Below are 19019 nucleotides of genomic sequence, written 5' to 3' on the forward strand. Positions count from 1 at the left end.
CACGTCCTCTCCCTGCAACAGGAGCTCCATCAGCAGCACCACAACCGGGGCCACATCCCTTTTTGACGCTCTCCTCATATTTTTGAATTTAGGATCTTGCCCTAAATGGGTGTTTAATAAATAGTAGAATAGAACAACAGTATGTAGAGGGTGTATATCACACGGCCTGAACCAGACTAGGCCTCAATTAAAGATTTATTTGCCCAAAATGGCTGTATTTTAAATGGCTGTATTTCAAATCCCGGATTCAAACCCCTGTATGTAGAGGGTGTATCTCACAGGGCCTGAACCAGTGTAGGCCTGAATTCAATATTGGTGCACCAAATGGCGGTATTTAAAATCTCTGAATGTAACCCAAATGTATTAAGGGTGTATCTCACAATGACATCTGCATCAAAGGCTGGCAACAATTATTTTTTTTTTGGGCCCAAACGAGTGTTTGTTTAACAACTAAATTTGACAGTAGTATATATATATATATATAAGCCTATAATTGCTCATGCTGCAAGGCCTGAAAATTGTGTTTTTTTGTAGAAAAAGTGTGTTTTTAAAACCCCAGAAAATGATGGGTGTATTTCTAGCTTAAATTGCACACTGACTAAACTAGATGTTGTAGTTTGCCAAAAAAGTGGTGATTTGCAATGTCCCAAAAGCTCAGATGCAGTGCTGGTGCACTGCCCTTGCATAAAATGGCCGCCGCCGCCCACCTAACTAACAGAATTCTAAAAGTTTGTATTTTTTGGTCAATGAGCTCAGGGCAGGGTAAAACGATTGTGCCCTGCACCCACACAACTATTTCTCTGTAGATCGCTGAGTTAGATTCTCTCCTATTCTGGGGCGGAGCTAGCCGCGAGCCGAGATGGAAGCTTGATCTCAGAGCTCCACACAGACGCTGCTGCAGCTTCGGTTTAACGGGTGACAGAAGCCCCTAAGATGGTGAAAACTAACAAAGAAAGGAGCGATACAGTACAGGGCACTCAAAAATCGTGCCAAACGCAATCAGAAATGGATCGTTTTCTCAAAAAACAGAGTTTCTCGCCAGCCCACAGATCCAAGATGGCGCCGGAGGGAGCCAGAGCCGCCGCGCCACCAGAAGACTCCGATGGTGAAAGTTCCTGCGCCATGTCAGAAGGTACAGAGCCTGCAGATCTACCCCTGTCCAGAGCCTTCTTTAAGAAGACGCTTTATAAGGCGCTGCAACCCCTGCACAGAGACATTTCTGATATCAAGACGGAGGTTAAGCAGATTGGGGGACGTGTTGTATCTTTGGAGGAGACGCAGGCGGCCATAATTCAGCACGGAGAGGCTGTTAAAAAGGCCATACAGGGCCATAATGCGTTACTTACCTCAATGATCCTGCACCTGGAAGACCAGGAAAATAGAAGTAGGTGGAAAAATGTCCGCATAAGAGGAGTACCGGAGGATGTCCCTCCTGGAGAAATCACAGCAGCGGTCACCGCCATATTTGCCTCACTTGTTGGGGAAGACAGGGCTGTGCAGATAATAATTGAGAGGGCCCACAGAGCCCTAAGGCCTAAGCCACAGGAGAACGGCCCACCCAGAGATATTATATGCGGATTGCTAAATTTTCTGGACACTGCCTCCTTATTAAGAGCTGCAAGAGAAGCCAAGAATATTTCATATAATGGAGCGCGCATCCAATTTTTTCAGGACCTAGCATCTAGTATCCTGGCAAAACGCAGAGCACTGAAGCCAGTTACAGAAACTCTTAGAGCCCACAAGTTGCCAGTGAGATGGCTATTTCCATTTGGCCTTGCGACCTTTAAAGAGGGCCGACAGATCATCATCAGAACACCGCAAGACTTAACTGATGCTTGGGATAAGCTAGGTATAGCTCCTGTAGAAGTTCAACCATGAATGCCAGTTCCAGAAGATCTGGGCTTGCCTGACCTGCCAGAGATTCCTACATGGCAGGTGGTAAAAAAGCCGAAATCACCAAAGAACAGGAAGACAACATGAAATTTCATGGGAACTGTATATCTCCATTTTTGCTCCTTTCCTCACAGCAGTTCTTTGTAGGAGCACTCTAACACCATCATAGAAGGTGCTTGTAAGTTGGAAGTGGTTAGTTGATACGTATTATCAACACCAGAGGGCATGAGTTTACGCTGTACTGCTGATATGATGTTACCTCTACATAGTAGAGAAATATTTAGTGCCTCCTCTGAGTGAAAGATTATAGTGCAGTTATTAATGCCTTTTCACCACTTTGGGATCATATATTGTCATATTTTGTTGCTTAGACAACATTATAGGTTTTCCACCCGTTACACAATAAGGTGTTAATCATTCTGTTTATGATAGGGCAGTTAGTCTTGATATCAAAGGCTTTCCTCCCTTCCAAGCAGAGTTGGGGTGTTGCACCGGGCCTGGCCTACCCTTCCTACCCATTTGGTGGGGGGGGGCGGGTTGGGGCCGGGTGGAACGCCGTCAACTCCTTTACTGCTTATATCAAAGTCAGCTGACAAGTGTTTATTCACAACTATGATTCACTGTACAATGTGTTTTTCCCCAGTTCTTTACCTGTTTAAGGCTCTTGACAGCTCAATACTCACGTCTTCATTAAGGTATGGCTAATCTAAACATATTGTCACATAATGTGAACGGAATTAACATCCCTCAAAAAAGACGTCAGATATTTAACCTGCTCTTAAACAAAAAAGCAGACATTGTCCTTTGGCAAGAACCCCACTTTCGTCATGATCATATTCCCACACTGCCCACGACAAAGTACTCGCAGTGGTTCCATGCAACACACTCATCTGCTTCTAGAGGGGTATCCATCGCCATAAGCTCCTCTATTCCATTTAAATTGATTAAATCCTTTATTGATCCAGGGGGACGCATGCTTATTATTCAAGGTACCATCTTTAATTTTAAAATTACAATAGCCAACATGTACTCTCCTAATACAGGTCAAATTATCTGGTTGACTAAGGCCCTTAAGAAAATTAAGGAATTTTCAGACGGTATGTTAGTAGTGGGGGGGGACTTTAATGTTTCACTGGACATCAGTACACCAAAATCTCATAACATCACTAAGAAACAAATGGGGAAACTAATGATGTCATTAGCAGAATTGCGTCTGTTGGACGTTTGGAGGACCATTCATCCATCGGAAAAAGATTTCACATATTTTTCCCATGTTCATAATTCATACAGTAGGATAGATTATCTTTTCTTGCCTGATGCATATTTAACATGTGTGAAAAATGTGGAAATAGGGAATATAGTGATTTCAGACCATGCACCCGTAGCAATGTCGCTTTCTCTCCAATGTCTCCCACATAGAGCTTGGTCATGGAGGTTGAACACCACACTTTTATAGTCAAAATCTCATGTGGACACTTTGGCAGATAAATTAGACAACTACTTTAAAACCAATGCCACCCCGGAGATCTCTCCCCCAATGTTATGGGAGGCCCATAAGGCGTATATAAGGGGGGAATTGATAGGACTAGGGTCATATGTTAAGAAGAAATCTACAAAGGAATTGATGTCCCTACTTTCCCAGATTCAAACACAGGAGAAATTACATAAACTAACACACTCTGAATCCCATAAAGAGGCCTTGGTTACACTTAGACGTAAAGTTAAGGATCTTCTTAATATTAAAGGTGCCAAATCACTGATGAATCTGAAAAGTAGAATATATGAACATGGAGACAAGGGAAATAAGATGATGTCTTACTTAATCAAAAAAAGAAGGGAAAAAACCTTTGTCTCCTCAATAAAGTCTAGTCCAACACTAAGGACGACCTCGACTCCTCTCATAGCTAAGGCCTTTCAGACATTTTACTCTAAACTTTACAACCTGCCAGCACCAGAGATGCCTTCAGGGGCGGGTGACAAAACAAGGGCTTCTCTGATTGAGGAATTTCTTGCCTCGATTAGAGCACCCTCGTTATCAGAAGAGGAAAATGAAAGCCTCCTCAGACCCTTCTCCACAACGGAAGTAGAGAAAGTCCTCAATTCTATCCCCATAGGGAAGAGCCCTGGTCCAGACGGGCTCCCTATTATTTATTTTAAAAAATTTAAAAGGATTTTGCTCCCTCACTTTACAGATCTTTGCAATTCGTTGCTGGGAGGGATGTCTCTAGCTCCCCAGGCCTTGAGGGCGCATATCACCATCCTACATAAAGAAGGGAAGGACCCGGAGGACTGTGGGAGCTACAGACCTATATCCCTTCTCAACTGCGACTTGAAATGGTGGTCCAAGTTGTTAGCGTCTAGAATTTCCCCCATGCTAAACAGACTCATAGATCCTGAACAAGTAGGGTTTGTGCCTGGGAGGGAGGGAAAACACAATATTTGGAGAGTGATCCACTTGATCCATAACGCCCATGTTAAGAAAACACCTTTGCTGCTGCTGGGAACTGATGCGGAGAAGGCATTCGACAGGGTTAGCTGGGATTTCATGAGATTCTCTCCTATTCTCTCCCTGAAATCACAAGTCCAGCAGCGTCCTCTCCCTACACTAGTAACAGCAGAGTGACGGGCGGTGCTACGTGACTCCAGCTTATATTGAGCCCGGATCACATGCTGCTCTGGCCAATCATAGCCATGCCATTAGTAGGCATGGCTGTGATGGCTTCTACGGTCAGACAGTTAAACGCTTGTTGATTGGTTGCTGTGCAGCCTTTTACAAAGCTAAACTTTTACAGAAATGTTCGGGTCCAGGGTCCAAAAATCCCTAAAGTTCGGTACAAACCTGATCTTTACAGTTCGGGTTCGCTCAGCCCTAACCATGGATGATCTAGTCTGATGCATCAGACATTGGTGGGTGGAAATACTGGCGGACCCACTCTTGATTCATCTTGACAAAGGTCAGTCTCTCCATATTTTGGGAGGACAGGCAAGTTCTTATTGGGGTTATTATGGCCCCTGCCTCTCTAAAAACCCGCTCTGATGTCACACTACTAGCCGGGCAGGACAGCTTTTTCAGGGCAAACTCTGCCAGTTGCGGCCACAAATCCAGTTTGACTGCCCAGTTGTCCAGCAGATCTTCAATGTGGGGGGGTGGCAGGGTGCTGTCCAAGTATGCAAGCACCTGCTCGTTCAGGTCCTGATCCAGGTCTAGCTGCTGCTGCTGCTGGTCTGTAGTTTCTTCACTAGTTTATAGCTACTAGAGAGGAGTCGTTGATCCAGGGAGTTATTCTGATTGACTCATTGGAGGGAATTTTTTCCTTAATTGGGGAAAATTGGCATCTCCCTCACAGTTTTTTTTTTTTGCCTTTCTATGGATCAACTTGCAGGATAACAGGCCGAACTGGGTGGACAGATGTATTTTTTCGGCCTTATATACTGTTATATGTTATTATGTTTCTAGGCGGGTGAAGAAAGCTGCTCATCAGCGACTCTATACTCAAGTAGCTGCTGATGGAGCTGGAACTGCTCCTATTCCCCCCAGCCTACCACAGCAGCCATGGCAGAGGAACATGAGCGCAGAGGGCGGCCCGGTCAGACCTGCGAGATTATGGACGATGGCGCACATAAGCAGCGACCAACTGACTACATAGGATGTCTCTATAGTACGGATGTAGCAGGGTTAACACACATGCTTTATGAGACATGTTATCTAAACTAAATGCAACTAAATGTGTTAAGCAATTGCTTTCCAATGGCTTTTGTTTCAAGATAACGCAATGAGTTAAGAAATTGGAGTTAAGAGGTTGTGTGTTACCCCTGCTACATCTGTAGTTCAGTTTGTACTCCCTCTCAGTGGGTTTAAAAAAAGCCCCCATTTTAGACCAGTAGTGAGGGTCCAACAAGGTGGAGAGCCAGAAGTCATCCTGCATTACGCTAGTCCCTTAGGGTGAGCGAATGTGAGGTCACGGGGAGTCAGTTAACAGACCAAGGGTTGCTATTGGTACTCACTATTTTTAATATACCCTGGGCAGGCGTACAGCAGTGATGGAGAGGCTGACACAGAGATCCTCTGGGGCAATCTCTGAGAATTGGGACCAGGCCTGGTGGTAGGTGAGGTGCCCTGGGTGTTGTAGGTATAGTGTGCCGGTAGCAAGATCCCTTATAGTTTGTGACGCCAGTGCCGGTAACGGTGGCACACCGGTTTGTTGGAAGAATAATAGAGGTACACACTGTTGTAGTGAACTAGAACTCCTCTTTACTGAACAGTTCAACTATATACAGTTCTCCAAACAGTTCCATACAGAATGATGGAAGAATGTTTTAGTAACAGGCAGGCTTGACATATAGCAGGCTGTCTATATATACTAGGGGGTTCCCTAGCTCCCTCTACAGCTTAGGAGGAGGAACTACACCCTAACAGGCCTGGTACACAGGAGATAACATGACAATATACATTATAATGAAATACAAAATACCATGACCATGTTCCGCAGGAGGTGGAGAACAACATAACCCAGTTGACCCTTGAGTAGTGCCCATATTTACGTAGTGGGACACTACAATCCCTCTGTGGAATGCTGACAATTCGGCTGTCACTAGGAAAGCAAGTGGGTATGCATCGGGGCCATTTGTGCAAGTTATTTGGAGGGACTCCCTGCCTCCATCTCCACTGCATACTGCCGCAGTGTGTCTGGGTCCTCTGCTTCGTCTTCCGCATCACCCTGTAGCTCCTCTGGCTGCTCCTGCCCCTCCTCTCCTGTCACCTGTGTAGAAAAACCACCCATTTTGCTACACATTGCTTGTGCTCCAATATTCTCCTCCTCTTCCTCCAGTTCAGCCCCCACAGGGCTCATGTGGCCGTGATATCTAAGCACCACATCTCCAGTCCCCTGACCAGCATCTGTTCCAGGACATGAATCAGTAGAATGGTGTTGTTTATCCCGTAGTACTGACAAATAATGTGGCCTCCTCAAAGGGCCTTAGCAAATGGCAGGTGTCACGCATGAGCTACCACTGGCTGACATCAAATTTACACAGAGGAGTGCTCATTTCCGCTTGGATAATCAAGAAATTGTTTATGGCCTTTCTCTGTTCGTACAGTCGGTCCAACAGATGGAGGGTGAAATTTCAAAGGTTGGAAACATCGCATATCAGCCTATGTTTGGGATTGCCATTCTGCCACTGCGGCTCAAGGAGGGTGTGCTTTGCGGTGTACGGTGTACGGTGAAGTGCATGCAAAGTTTCCTGACCATTTTTAGAATGTCTTGCAGATGGGTGGAAGACTTCAGGAACCACTTGACAACCAGATTGAACACGTGTGCCATGCAGGGCGCATGGCTCAGCCCTCCTTGACGCAGCGCCGACACCATGTTCTTCCCGTTGTCAGTCACCCTGGTTCCGATTCTGAGTTGTTGCAGAGAAATTCAGGATTTGATTTCTTGATGAAGGACATGGAGCAGTTCCTCCCCTGTGTTACTCCATTCGCCCAGAAAAACAAGGTGCAGAACAGCATTACACTGCTGTGCCCTGCACATGTGGTATGCTGGAGGAGCACTGTGAATTGTCCCTGCAATAGAGGCTGAGAACACTGTGGAGGATGAGGAGGCATAGGCGGACATTGTTGCAGGACCAACAGCGTGACAACGTGGAGGCGGAAGCGACGTCACCTGCCCAAGGTGCTGGTGTGGCTGTGCAGGAACCACATTCACCCAGTGGGCTGTAAAGGACATGTATTGTCTCTGACCATAGTTACAGCTCCACACATTGGCGCTTCCGTGCATTTTGGCAGAAACCGACAGGCTCAAGGTCTGGCCCACTTTCTGTTCTACATACGTGTGCAGGGCTGGTACTGCCTTTTTGGCAAACAAATGATGGCTTGGGACTCTCCACCTCAGCTCGACACAAGCCATCAGTTCTTTGAAAGGTGCAGAGTCCAGCACTTGGAAAGGGAGTGACTGCAGCACCAGCAACTTGGCCAAGAGCACATTCAGCTTCTGCGCCGTTGGATGAGTGCACACATACTGTTGTCTCTTGGCAATCTCTTTGGTGATCGATTGCTGATGGAATGACTAATGAGGAGAAGGAGGGTGAGCATCAGGACTGGTAGTTGATAGAGAGGACAGACAGCTTCCTTCAGCTGAGGTGGTGGAGCCTTGACTGCCTTAAATCAGGTGCGTGCCAATGGGTGATAAAGCAGTTGCTGTGACAGGCTGGACCACCACATCGGAACCACGGTTCTCCCAGGCCACTTTATGTTGACGCAGCGCCGTGGTGCCAACATTAGCACCCTGTCCATGCTTCATCTTCTGCTCACATATTTTACAAATGGCCATGTTCACATCCTCCGGCCGCTTAACAAAAAACTGCAACACCGCCGAGTAGGTGATTTTACCCCCAACACTCTGCACTGACTGACTGCTACCACTTTCCGGGCTGGTAGACTCCTGCAAAGCGGATGGTCTACCCCGGGCATGTTTGGCTCCCGACCTCCCACTGCTGCCATCCTGCTGACTTCCGGCCACGCTAGCGACTTGCTGGCTCTGCCGCTGCCTCACAGGCAAGCTGCCACCCTCTCCCATTGATGAAGCCACTAATTCACCTGGCTCCCAAGTGCAATAAGCTACATCATCATCATCGGGTACTGTCTGCACATCACTGATGTCCTCCTCAACGGTCTCTGGGTCAGGAGCCTGACTGCTCACAACACCAGTTCCCATGCCACTCTCCTCATCACTACTTTCCTGCGCATGCTGCGGATGTCTCCTCAACATCTTGGTTGGCCAGGAGGTGCTGACTGTCCTCTAGTACTTCGTCCTCGCTGTGTAGTGGAGCTGAGCCCACAGCATACAATACTTCTCTGGCTGAGGGAACAGAAAAGGACAGAGGCAGGATGAGGACAGGTGAGGGCACAGGGCCTGCTCCTGGGCCATACCAACTAAGGGTTGTGTTGGACAAACCCACCGACTCTTGGCTGGGGGTGTCTGATGTCACTTGAGACAAAGTAGATGACTGAGCCAACCATTCAAGAACCGCTGGGTTGCTGGTCAAGACACGACCGCTAGATGACACCGTGAGCTCAGGCCTCTCGCTGCGACTCCTGCTGCCACGGCCCCTTACTCTGCTGCGACCTCTGCCTGCGCCAGATATATTTAGGCCTCTGCCCCCTTCTTCTCTGTCTGACATACTGTTAGATCAAATAAATAAATAAAAGGAAATTAAAACACCCCAAAAAAGTCTGTAATTTTCTCACTTCACCACACAACAGCTAATAAGCCGTTTTTTCCCCACTATTACACATAAAAAACTGCTTTAGAACATATAACTGCCCCGCACAAGGGCAAATAAGACGTAGAAATATTTCCCTGTAATAACCCTGTTAATGGCGGTATCACACAGCACTTGTACCCCAATAACAAGACCGGTTTGCTGGAATTACAGAGCTGTATGATGGCAATGTGGCTCCGCAGTCAGTGCAGCAAGGTGTAATAGGATTGTTCCTGTTCCCCAGGCTGTCACCTCCCCGACTGAACCCTGTTCTACAGAAACGCTGTGGATGATTCCTCCCTGTCCTTTCCCTGAACTTCTATTCAGCAAAATAAAAGTTTTGAAATCTTTCCTAGCACTGTCTTTTCTTTTCTTTTTCTTTTCTTATGTTTTTACACATGAAAGCTCCTGCACATCTGAAATGGTGCCTGAAAAAAATCCTACTAAAAAGGTTGCCGAAAAATCCAAATGTCCTTAATTGTTGAGGTCTGGGTCTAATTGAACATCAGGGCCACCCACAATGTATCTGTACAGATTACAGGACCAGCGTAGAAGTATTCAATGTTGTTTATCTGGTAACTTCCGGTTTTACAGAAAAATCTAAATTAATATAAAAAAAAAGTTCACCTTCATTTTGCGTTAATTGCTGTGAAACAACTAAATACCTACCTAGTGAAGAATAGTGATGAGCGGCAGGGGCAATATTCGAATTTGATATATTTCACGAATATTTGGTAGAATATTCGTCATATATTCGCACATTCGCTATTAGTTTCTTGATTGTGATTAGGGATGAGCGAACTCGAACTGTATAGTTCGGGTTCGTACCGAATTTTGGGGTGTCCGTGACACGGACCCGAACCCGGACATTTTCGTAAAAGTCCGGGTTCGGGTTCGGTGTTCGTCGCTTTCTTCGCGCTTTTGTGACGCTTTCTTGGCGCTTTTTGAAAGGCTGCAAAGCAGCCAATCAACAAGCGTCATACTACTTGCCCCAAGAGGCCATCACAGCCATGCCTACTATTGGCATGGCTGTGATTGGCCAGAGCACCATGTGACCCAGCCTCTATTTAAGCTGGAGTCACATAGCGCCGCCCGTCACTCTGCTCTGATTAGCGTAGGGAGAGGTTGCGGCTGCGACAGTAGGGCGAGATTAGGCAGATTAACTCCTCCAAAGGACTTGATTAACTGATCGATCTGCAGCTGTGGATCATTGAGCTGCTGATCCTCAATTGCTCACTGTTTTTAGGCTGCCCAGACCGTTTGTCAGTCACATTTTTCTGGGGTGATCGGCGGCCATTTTGTGTCTTGTGGTGCGCCAGCACAAGCTGCGACCAAGTGCATTTAACCCTCAATGGTGTGGTTGTTTTTTGGCTAAAGCCTACATCAGGGTGAAGCTGTCACACCAAGTGCATTTAACCAGCAATAGTCTGTTTATTTTTTGGCCATATACTAAATCAGGGGCAAACTGCGCCCGTCACCAAGTGCATTTAACCAGCAATAGTCTGTTCATTTTTTGGCCATATACTACATCAGGGGCAAGCTGCGCCCGTCACCAAGTGCATTTAACCCTCAGTAGTGTGGTTGGTCAAGCTATGACACCAAGTGCATTTAACCAGCAATAGTCTGTTCATTTTTTGGCCATATACTACATCAGGGGCAAGCTGCGCCCATCACCAAGTGCATTTAACCAGCAATAGTGTGGTTATTTTTTGGCCATATCCCAGCCTAATTCTGTCACTAAATCCATACCGGTCACCCAGCGCCTAAATACTAGGCCTCAAATTTATATCCCGCTAAATCTCTCGTTACCGCTGTCCTGTTGTGGCTGGGAAAGTTATTTAGTGTCCGTCAAAGCACATTTTTTGTTCTGGGTTGAAATACAATTCCCAATTTAGCAATTTCATGATTTAGTGGTTTCTGCTATATCAGAGCTATTTGAAATCTATCCCTAAAAGGGTATATAATATTCAAGGTGCACATTGGGTCATTCAGAATAACTTCACACACACCCGCTACTGTGCATTTCCAAGTCTAATTCTGTCACTAAACCCATACCTGTCACCCAGCGCCTAAATACTAGGCCTCAAATTTATATCCAGCTAAATCTGTCCTTAGTGCTGTAGCTGGGCGAGTTATTTAGTGTCCGTTCAAGCACATTTCTTGTTCTGGGTTGAAATACAATTCCCAATTTAGCAATTTCATAATTTAGTGGTTTCTGCTATATCAGAGCTATTTGAAATCTATCCCTAAAAGGGTATATAATATTCAAGGTGCACATTGGGTCATTCAGAATAACTTCACACACACCCGCTACTGTGTATTTCCAAGTCTAATTCTGTCACTAAACCCATACCTGTCACCCAGCGCCTAAATACTAGGCCTCAAATTTATATCCCGCTGAATTTGAATACAATACATTGGGCCAAATAATATATTTGTTGTTGTGGTGAACCATAACAATGAGAAAAACATCTAGTAAGGGACGCGGACGTGGACATGGTCGTGGTGGTGTTAGTGGACCCTCTGGTGCTGGGAGAGGACGTGGCCGTTCTGCCACATCCACACGTCCTAGTGTACCAACTACCTCAGGTCCCAGTAGCCGCCAGAATTTACAGCGATATATGGTGGGGCCCAATGCCGTTCTAAGGATGGTAAGGCCTGAGCAGGTACAGGCATTAGTCAATTGGGTGGCCGACAGTGGATCCAGCACGTTCACATTATCTCCCACCCAGTCTTCTGCAGAAAGCGCACAGATGGCGCCTGAAAACCAACCCCATCAGTCTGTCACATCACCCCCATGCATACCAGGGAAACTGTCTCAGCCTCAAGTTATGCAGCAGTCTCTTATGCTGTTTGAAGACTCCGCTGGCAGGGTTTCCCAAGGGCATCCACCTAGCCCTTCCCCAGCGGTGAAAGACATAGAATGCACTGACGCACAACCACTTATGTTTCCTGATGATGAGGACATGGGAATACCACCTCAGCATGTCTCTGATGATGACGAAACACAGGTGCCAACTGCTGCGTCTTTCTGCAGTGTGCAGACTGAACAGGAGGTCAGGGATCAAGACTGGGTGGAAGACGATGCAGGGGACGATGAGGTCCTAGACCCCACATGGAATGAAGGTCGTGCCACTGACTTTCACAGTTCGGAGGAAGAGGCAGTGGTGAGACCGAGCCAACAGCGTAGCAAAAGAGGGAGCAGTGGGCAAAAGCAGAACACCCGCCGCCAAGAGACTCCGCCTGCTACTGACCGCCGCCATCTGGGACCGAGCACCCCAAAGGCAGCTTCAAGGAGTTCCCTGGCATGGCACTTCTTCAAACAATGTGCTGACGACAAGACCCGAGTGGTTTGCACGCTGTGCCATCAGAGCCTGAAGCGAGGCATTAACGTTCTGAACCTGAGCACAACCTGCATGACCAGGCACCTGCATGCAAAGCATGAACTGCAGTGGAGTAAACACCTTAAAACCAAGGAAGTCACTCAGGCTCCCCCTGCTACCTCTTCTGCTGCTGCCGCCTCGGCCTATTCTGCTGCTGCCGCCTCGGCCTCTTCCTCCGCCTCTGGAGGAACGTTGGCACCTGCCGCCCAGCAAACAGGGGATGTACCACCAACACCACCACCACCACCTCCGTCACCAAGCGTCTCAACCATGTCACACGCCAGCGTTCAGCTCTCCATCTCACAAACATTTGATAGAAAGCGTAAATTCCCACCTAGCCACCCTCGATCCCTGACCCTGAATGCCAGCATTTCTAAACTACTGGCGTATGAAATGCTGTCATTTAGGCTGGTGGACACAGACAGCTTCAAACAGCTCATGTTGCTTGCTGTCCCACAGTATGTTGTTCCCAGCCGGCACTACTACTCCAAGAGAGCCGTGCCTTCCCTGCACAACCAAGTATCCGATAAAATCAAGTGTGCACTGCGCAACGCCATCTGTAGCAAGGTCCACCTAACCACAGATACGTGGACCAGTAAGCACGGCCAGGGACGCTATATCTCCCTAACTGCACACTGGGTAAATGTAGTGGCAGCTGGGCCCCAGGCGGAGAGCTGTTTGGCGCACGTCCTTCCGCCGCCAAGGATCGCAGGGCAACATTCTTTGCCTCCTGTTGCCACCTCCTCCTTCTCGGCTTCCTCCTCCTCTTCTTCCACCTGCTCATCCAGTCAGCCACACACCTTCACCACCAACTTCAGCACAGCCCGGGGTAAACGTCAGCAGGCCATTCTGAAACTCATATGTTTGGGGGACAGGCCCCACACCGCACAGGAGTTGTGGCGGGGTATAGAACAACAGACCGACGAGTGGTTGCTGCCGGTGAGCCTCAAGCCCGGCCTGGTGGTGTGTGATAATGGGCGAAATCTCGTTGCAGCTCTGGGACTAGCCAATTTGACGCACATCCCTTGCTTGGCGCATGTGCTGAATTTGGTGGTGCAGAAGTTCATTCACAACTACCCCGACATGTCAGAGCTGCTGCATAAAGTGCGGGCCGTCTGTTCGCGCTTCCGGCGTTCACATCCTGCTGCTGCTCGCCTGTCTGCGCTACAGCGTAACTTCGGCCTTCCCGCTCACCGCCTCATATGCGACGTGCCCACCAGATGGAACTCCACCTTGCACATGCTGGACAGACTGTGCGAGCAGCAGCAGGCCATAGTGGAGTTTCAGCTGCAGCACGCACGGGTCAGTCGCACTACAGAACAGCACCACTTCACCACCAATGACTGGGCCTCCATGCGAGACCTGTGTGCCCTGTTGCGCTGTTTCGAGTACTCCACCAACATGGCCAGTGGCGATGACACCGTTATCAGCGTTACAATACCACTTCTATGTCTCCTTGAGAAAACACTTAGGGCGATGATGGAAGAGGAGGTGGCCCAGGAGGAGGAGGAGGAGGAGGAGGAGGAAGAGGGGTTATTTTTAGCACTTTCAGGCCAGTCTCTTCGAAGTGACTCAGAGGGAGGTTTTTGGCAACAGCAGAGGCCAGGTACAAATGTGGCCAGCCAGGGCCCACTACTGGAGGACGAGGAGGACGAGGATGAGGAGGAGGTGGAGGAGGATGAGGATGAAGCATGGTCACAGCGGGGTGGCACCCAACGCAGCTCGGGTCCATCACTGGTGCGTGGCTGGGGGGAAAGGCAGGACGATGATGATACGCCTCCCACAGAGGACAGCTTGTCCTTACCCCTGGGCAGCCTGGCACACATGAGCGACTACATGCTGCAGTGCCTGCGCAACGACAGCAGAGTTGCCCACATTTTAACCTGTGCGGACTACTGGGTTGCCACCCTGCTGGATCCACGCTACAAAGACAATGTGCCCACCTTACTTCCTGCACTGGAGCGTGATAGGAAGATGCGCGAGTACAAGCGCACGTTGGTAGACGCGCTACTGAGAGCATTCCCAAATGTCACAGGGGAACAAGTGGAAGCCCAAGGCCAAGGCAGAGGAGGAGCAAGAGGTCGCCAAGGCAGCTGTGTCACGGCCAGCTCCTCTGAGGGCAGGGTTAGCATGGCAGAGATGTGGAAAACTTTTGTCAACACGCCACAGCTAACTGCACCACCACCTGATACGCAACGTGTTAGCAGGAGGCAACATTTCACTAACATGGTGGAACAGTACATGTGCACACCCCTCCACGTACTGACTGATGGTTCGGCCCCATTCAACTTCTGGGTCTCTAAATTGTCCACGTGGCCAGAGCTAGCCTTTTATGCCTTGGAGGTGCTGGCCTGCCCGGCGGCCAGCGTTTTGTCTGAACGTGTATTCAGCACGGCAGGGGGCGTCATTACAGACAAACGCAGCCGCCTGTCTACAGCCAATGTGGACAAGCTGACGTTCATAAAAATGAACCAGGCATGGATCCCACAGGATCTGTCCGTCCCTTGTCCAGATTAGACATTAACTACCTCCCCTTAACCATATATTATTGGACTCCAGGGCACTTCCTCATTCAATCCTATTTTTATTTTCATTTTACCATTATATTGCGAGGCTACCCAAAGTTGAATGAACCTCTCCTCTGTCTGGGTGCCGGGGCCTAAATATATGCCAATGGACTGTTCCAATGTTGGGTGACGTGAAGCCTGATTCTCTGCTATGACATGCAGACTGATTCTCTGCTGACATGAAGCCAGATCCTCTGTTACGGGACCTCTCTCCTCTGCCTGTGTGCTAGGCCTAAATATATGCCAATGGACTGTTGCAGTGGTGGGTGACGTGAAGCCTCATTCTCTGCTATGACATGCAGACTGATTCTCTGCTGACATGAAGCCAGATTCTCTGTTACTGGACCTCTCTCCTCTGCCTGTGTGTGTGCTGGGCCTAAATATATGCCAATGGACTGTTGCAGTGGTGGCTGACGTGAAGCCTCATTCTCTGCTATGACATGCAGACTGATTCTCTGCTGACATGAAGCCAGATTGTCTGTTACGGGACCTCTCTCCTCTGCCTGGGTGCTGGGTAGTGTTGAGCGCGAATATTCGAAAAGCAAATTTTTTTCGCGAATATCGCAACTTCGCGATTTCGCGAATATTTCGAATATAGTGCTATATATTCGTAAAAACGAATATTCGTTTTTTGTTTCCCCCCCCCCCCCCCCACAAAATTACAGTACACATATAATTGATTGTTTCCCAAAGGTCCAACAGCTCAGATCTTACTCACATTGCCTAGAAAGTGATTGAGGCGCGAATCTTCGTAAGGCGATTTTATTAGCGCACATGCGAATATCGGCACGTCCCAGAACAGAGGCAAAGGGCTTTGCATTTATACATTAGTGAATTGAGTTGCGAATCTTCGTAAGGCGATTTTATTAGCGCACATGCGAATATCGGCACGTCCCAGAACAGAGGCAAAGGGCTTTGCATTCATACATTAGTGATTGAATTGAGCTGCGAATCTTCGTAAGGCGATTTTATTAACGCAAATGCAAATATCTACACTTGTCCCCAGAACAGAGAGGCAAAGGCCTGTGCATTCATATAGTATAGCACCATATTCGCGAATACGTAGAACTTCGTAAAATTCGATTTACGAATATTCGTATTTTTTATTTTACTTTCCACCTTACAGATTACATTGATCTGTACTCTGTCAACTACTGTCATCACCCCCCACTGTATCTCGATTGATTCCCAAAAGTCTCACATTCCCTAGAAAGTGATTGAGGTGCGAATCTTCGTAAGGCGATTTTATTAGCGCACATGCGAATATCTACACTTGTCCCAGAACAGAGGCAAAGGGCATTGCATTCATACATTAGTGATTGAATTGAGTTGTGAATCTTCGTAAGGCGATTTCATTAGCGCACATGTGAATTTTGCATAGCATATGTATTATGCGATGCGAAAATTCGAATTATCGCATATGCGAAATAATAACGAATTTGAATAATCGCGAATATTTTACGAATATTCTTTCGAATATTCACAAAATTTCGCGAATTCGAATATGGGACATGCCGCTCAACACTAGTGCTGGGCCTAAATTTATGACAATGGACTGTTGCAGTGGTGGCTGACGTGAAGCCTGATTCTCTGCTATGACATGCAGACTGATTCTCTGCTGACATGAAGCCAGATTGTCTGTTACGGGACCTCTCTCCTCTGCCTGGGTGCTGGGCCTAAATATATGCCAATGGACTGTTGCAGTGGTGGCTGACGTGAAGCCTCATTCTCTGCTATGACATGCATGAAGAGGGCACTGGCTATATGTTCAGTCCCCTTAACTCAACCAACATCTTACCCCCCAACCCCTCACCAGGAAATAAACACGCCACACCACTGCTTGGATTTTATCGGCCACAGCAGCCGTTTATTAAATAAATACAAAATATATAACAACAATAAATTAACCAATGACGAGGGAGGTCCTAGAAGCCCCAATAACTCCATACACGCTGGAACACCTGCGTCTCCATCTTGCCCCCAGCCGTTGAACCCAGCTCGGAGGCAGCAACTGATGGACGCGTAACTAGTTCCTACCAGCTCCTCACTGAGAGTCCAGCCCCTCCCGCGGGGCCCTCCCATCCTCAGATACCACCATATTCCTCCACTTCAAGGACCTCCCCCGCCTCCCCGACTGCCGCGACACATAACACACCACCACTCCCCTACTCCTACATCCAACAGGGTCGGGTGGGTGGGCGTTTCGTTCCCCTGGCCGCACTGCCCCGACTTTCGCCTCCTTCCTCCAGCTCCGCTCAGGCCACGCCCCCCCGCCACCCTGGCAACTCGCGCCTCCGCTCCTAACCCGCCCCCACCACCAACTAACCCCTTCCTCACCTGTCCTTCACACGCCAGGCCTCCTCATGCGCGTCCTCCCCCATCGCTGCGCTCCAGTCCGGCCTGACTGACTAATTCTCTGCTGACATGAAGACAGATTCTCTGTTACGGGACTTCTCTCCTCTGCCTGGGTTCCGGGGCCTAAATATCTGAGAATGGACTGTTCCAGTGGTGGGTGACGGGAAGCCAGATTCTCTGCTATGGGACCTCTCTCCAATAGATTTTGGTTCATTTTTATTTATTAAATTTTTATTTTTATTCATTTCCCTATCCACATTTGTTTGCAGGGGATTTACCTACATGTTGCTGCCTTTTGCAGTCCTCTAGCCCTTTCCTGGGCTGTTTTACAGCCTTTTTAGTGCCGAAAAGTTCGGGTCCCCATTGACTTCAATGGGGTTCGGGTTCGGGACGAAGTTCGGATCGGGTTCGGATCCCGAACCCGAACATTTTAGGGAAGTTCGGCCGAACTTCTCGAACCCGAACATCCAGGTGTTCGCTCAACTCTAATTGTGATAATAAGCAATGTAAAATGTGCGTAATGCGGGCGCAATGCCGGCTTGGGTCACTATAGCTACATTTTTCAAGCTGCTAGAAGTTTCCTGAGACTGGAGAATATGGTCGGCACGGCAGAAGATTACAATAGCTTTATATGCAGATAGAGGGCTCCAATATATTCACGATTGCAAAATCAGCACTAATGATGCAAATATTTCGGCACAATTTGTGCAACTTCACATTTTAAGAGGTTCGACTACATATTAGTGATTGGTGCACTAAGTATTGTTGTGAGCTTGTGACATCACAGCGCTATGTATGTAGCATGTGTGTGTGGACAGCTCCACTATATCACTATCTAACCTACACAATCTCCAACTAACTATCTAATGTAATGACCCAGGGAAGCTCAGAGCTCAGCAATGTCACCGCTCTCTCTCAGATCTGCAAAATACTGCACACAATGGCTGCTGGGGAGGTTCTTATATAGTAAGGGGGAGGCGACTTTCCTATTGGTTGCTGGGGTTGTTGCTAAGCTCTGACAGAGACATTGCAGCCTTCTCATTGGCCCACAAGCAAGAAGGGCGGTTACTGATGACCAAAAATCTAGAATATTCGAAATTACGAATATATATCACTATATTCTAAATATTCGCAAATTCTCGAAGTGCCGATAATCGTTATTAATGTTCACGATTTGAATATTCGCGCCCAACACTAGTGAAGAACAGTTTTTTTCATGAAGTTCCCCAGGATCAGAGCACATGACCCCCAAACCTTTAACTACAATCCTGCGTTATCTACGGTTGAGTTCTTTTTCCATTTGGAGCCATAAACAGATCTATCAGCCCTGTGCACATGTGATCTAGGTCTACCCAAATCTGATTTGTGTCCATACACTGAGGACATTTGCTCCTGATACAGGCTGGACAATGTTCTTAGAACTTAGAACTGGAAGGACATGAGGAAATGGTCAGTGCCTTGTTTCTTCTCACCGGTTATATTGGACATTTCTCCCTCAGAACAGGGGACACAGTTATAACAGCAGGAGTGATATCCTCCATTAGGAGCTTTCCTGGACCCG

At 47.8% G+C, this 19019-nt stretch overlaps 1 pseudogene; it reads left to right on the forward strand.

The window, feature by feature from the left end:
• The first annotated feature begins 1056 nt into the window (after positions 1 to 1056).
• LOC122924031 overlaps positions 1057 to 19019 on the forward strand; it is a 92112-nt pseudogene continuing 74149 nt past the window's right edge.

This window comes from Bufo gargarizans, chromosome 1 (assembly GCF_014858855.1).
Source record: "Bufo gargarizans isolate SCDJY-AF-19 chromosome 1, ASM1485885v1, whole genome shotgun sequence".
NCBI classification, from domain to species: Eukaryota; Metazoa; Chordata; class Amphibia; order Anura; family Bufonidae; genus Bufo; species Bufo gargarizans.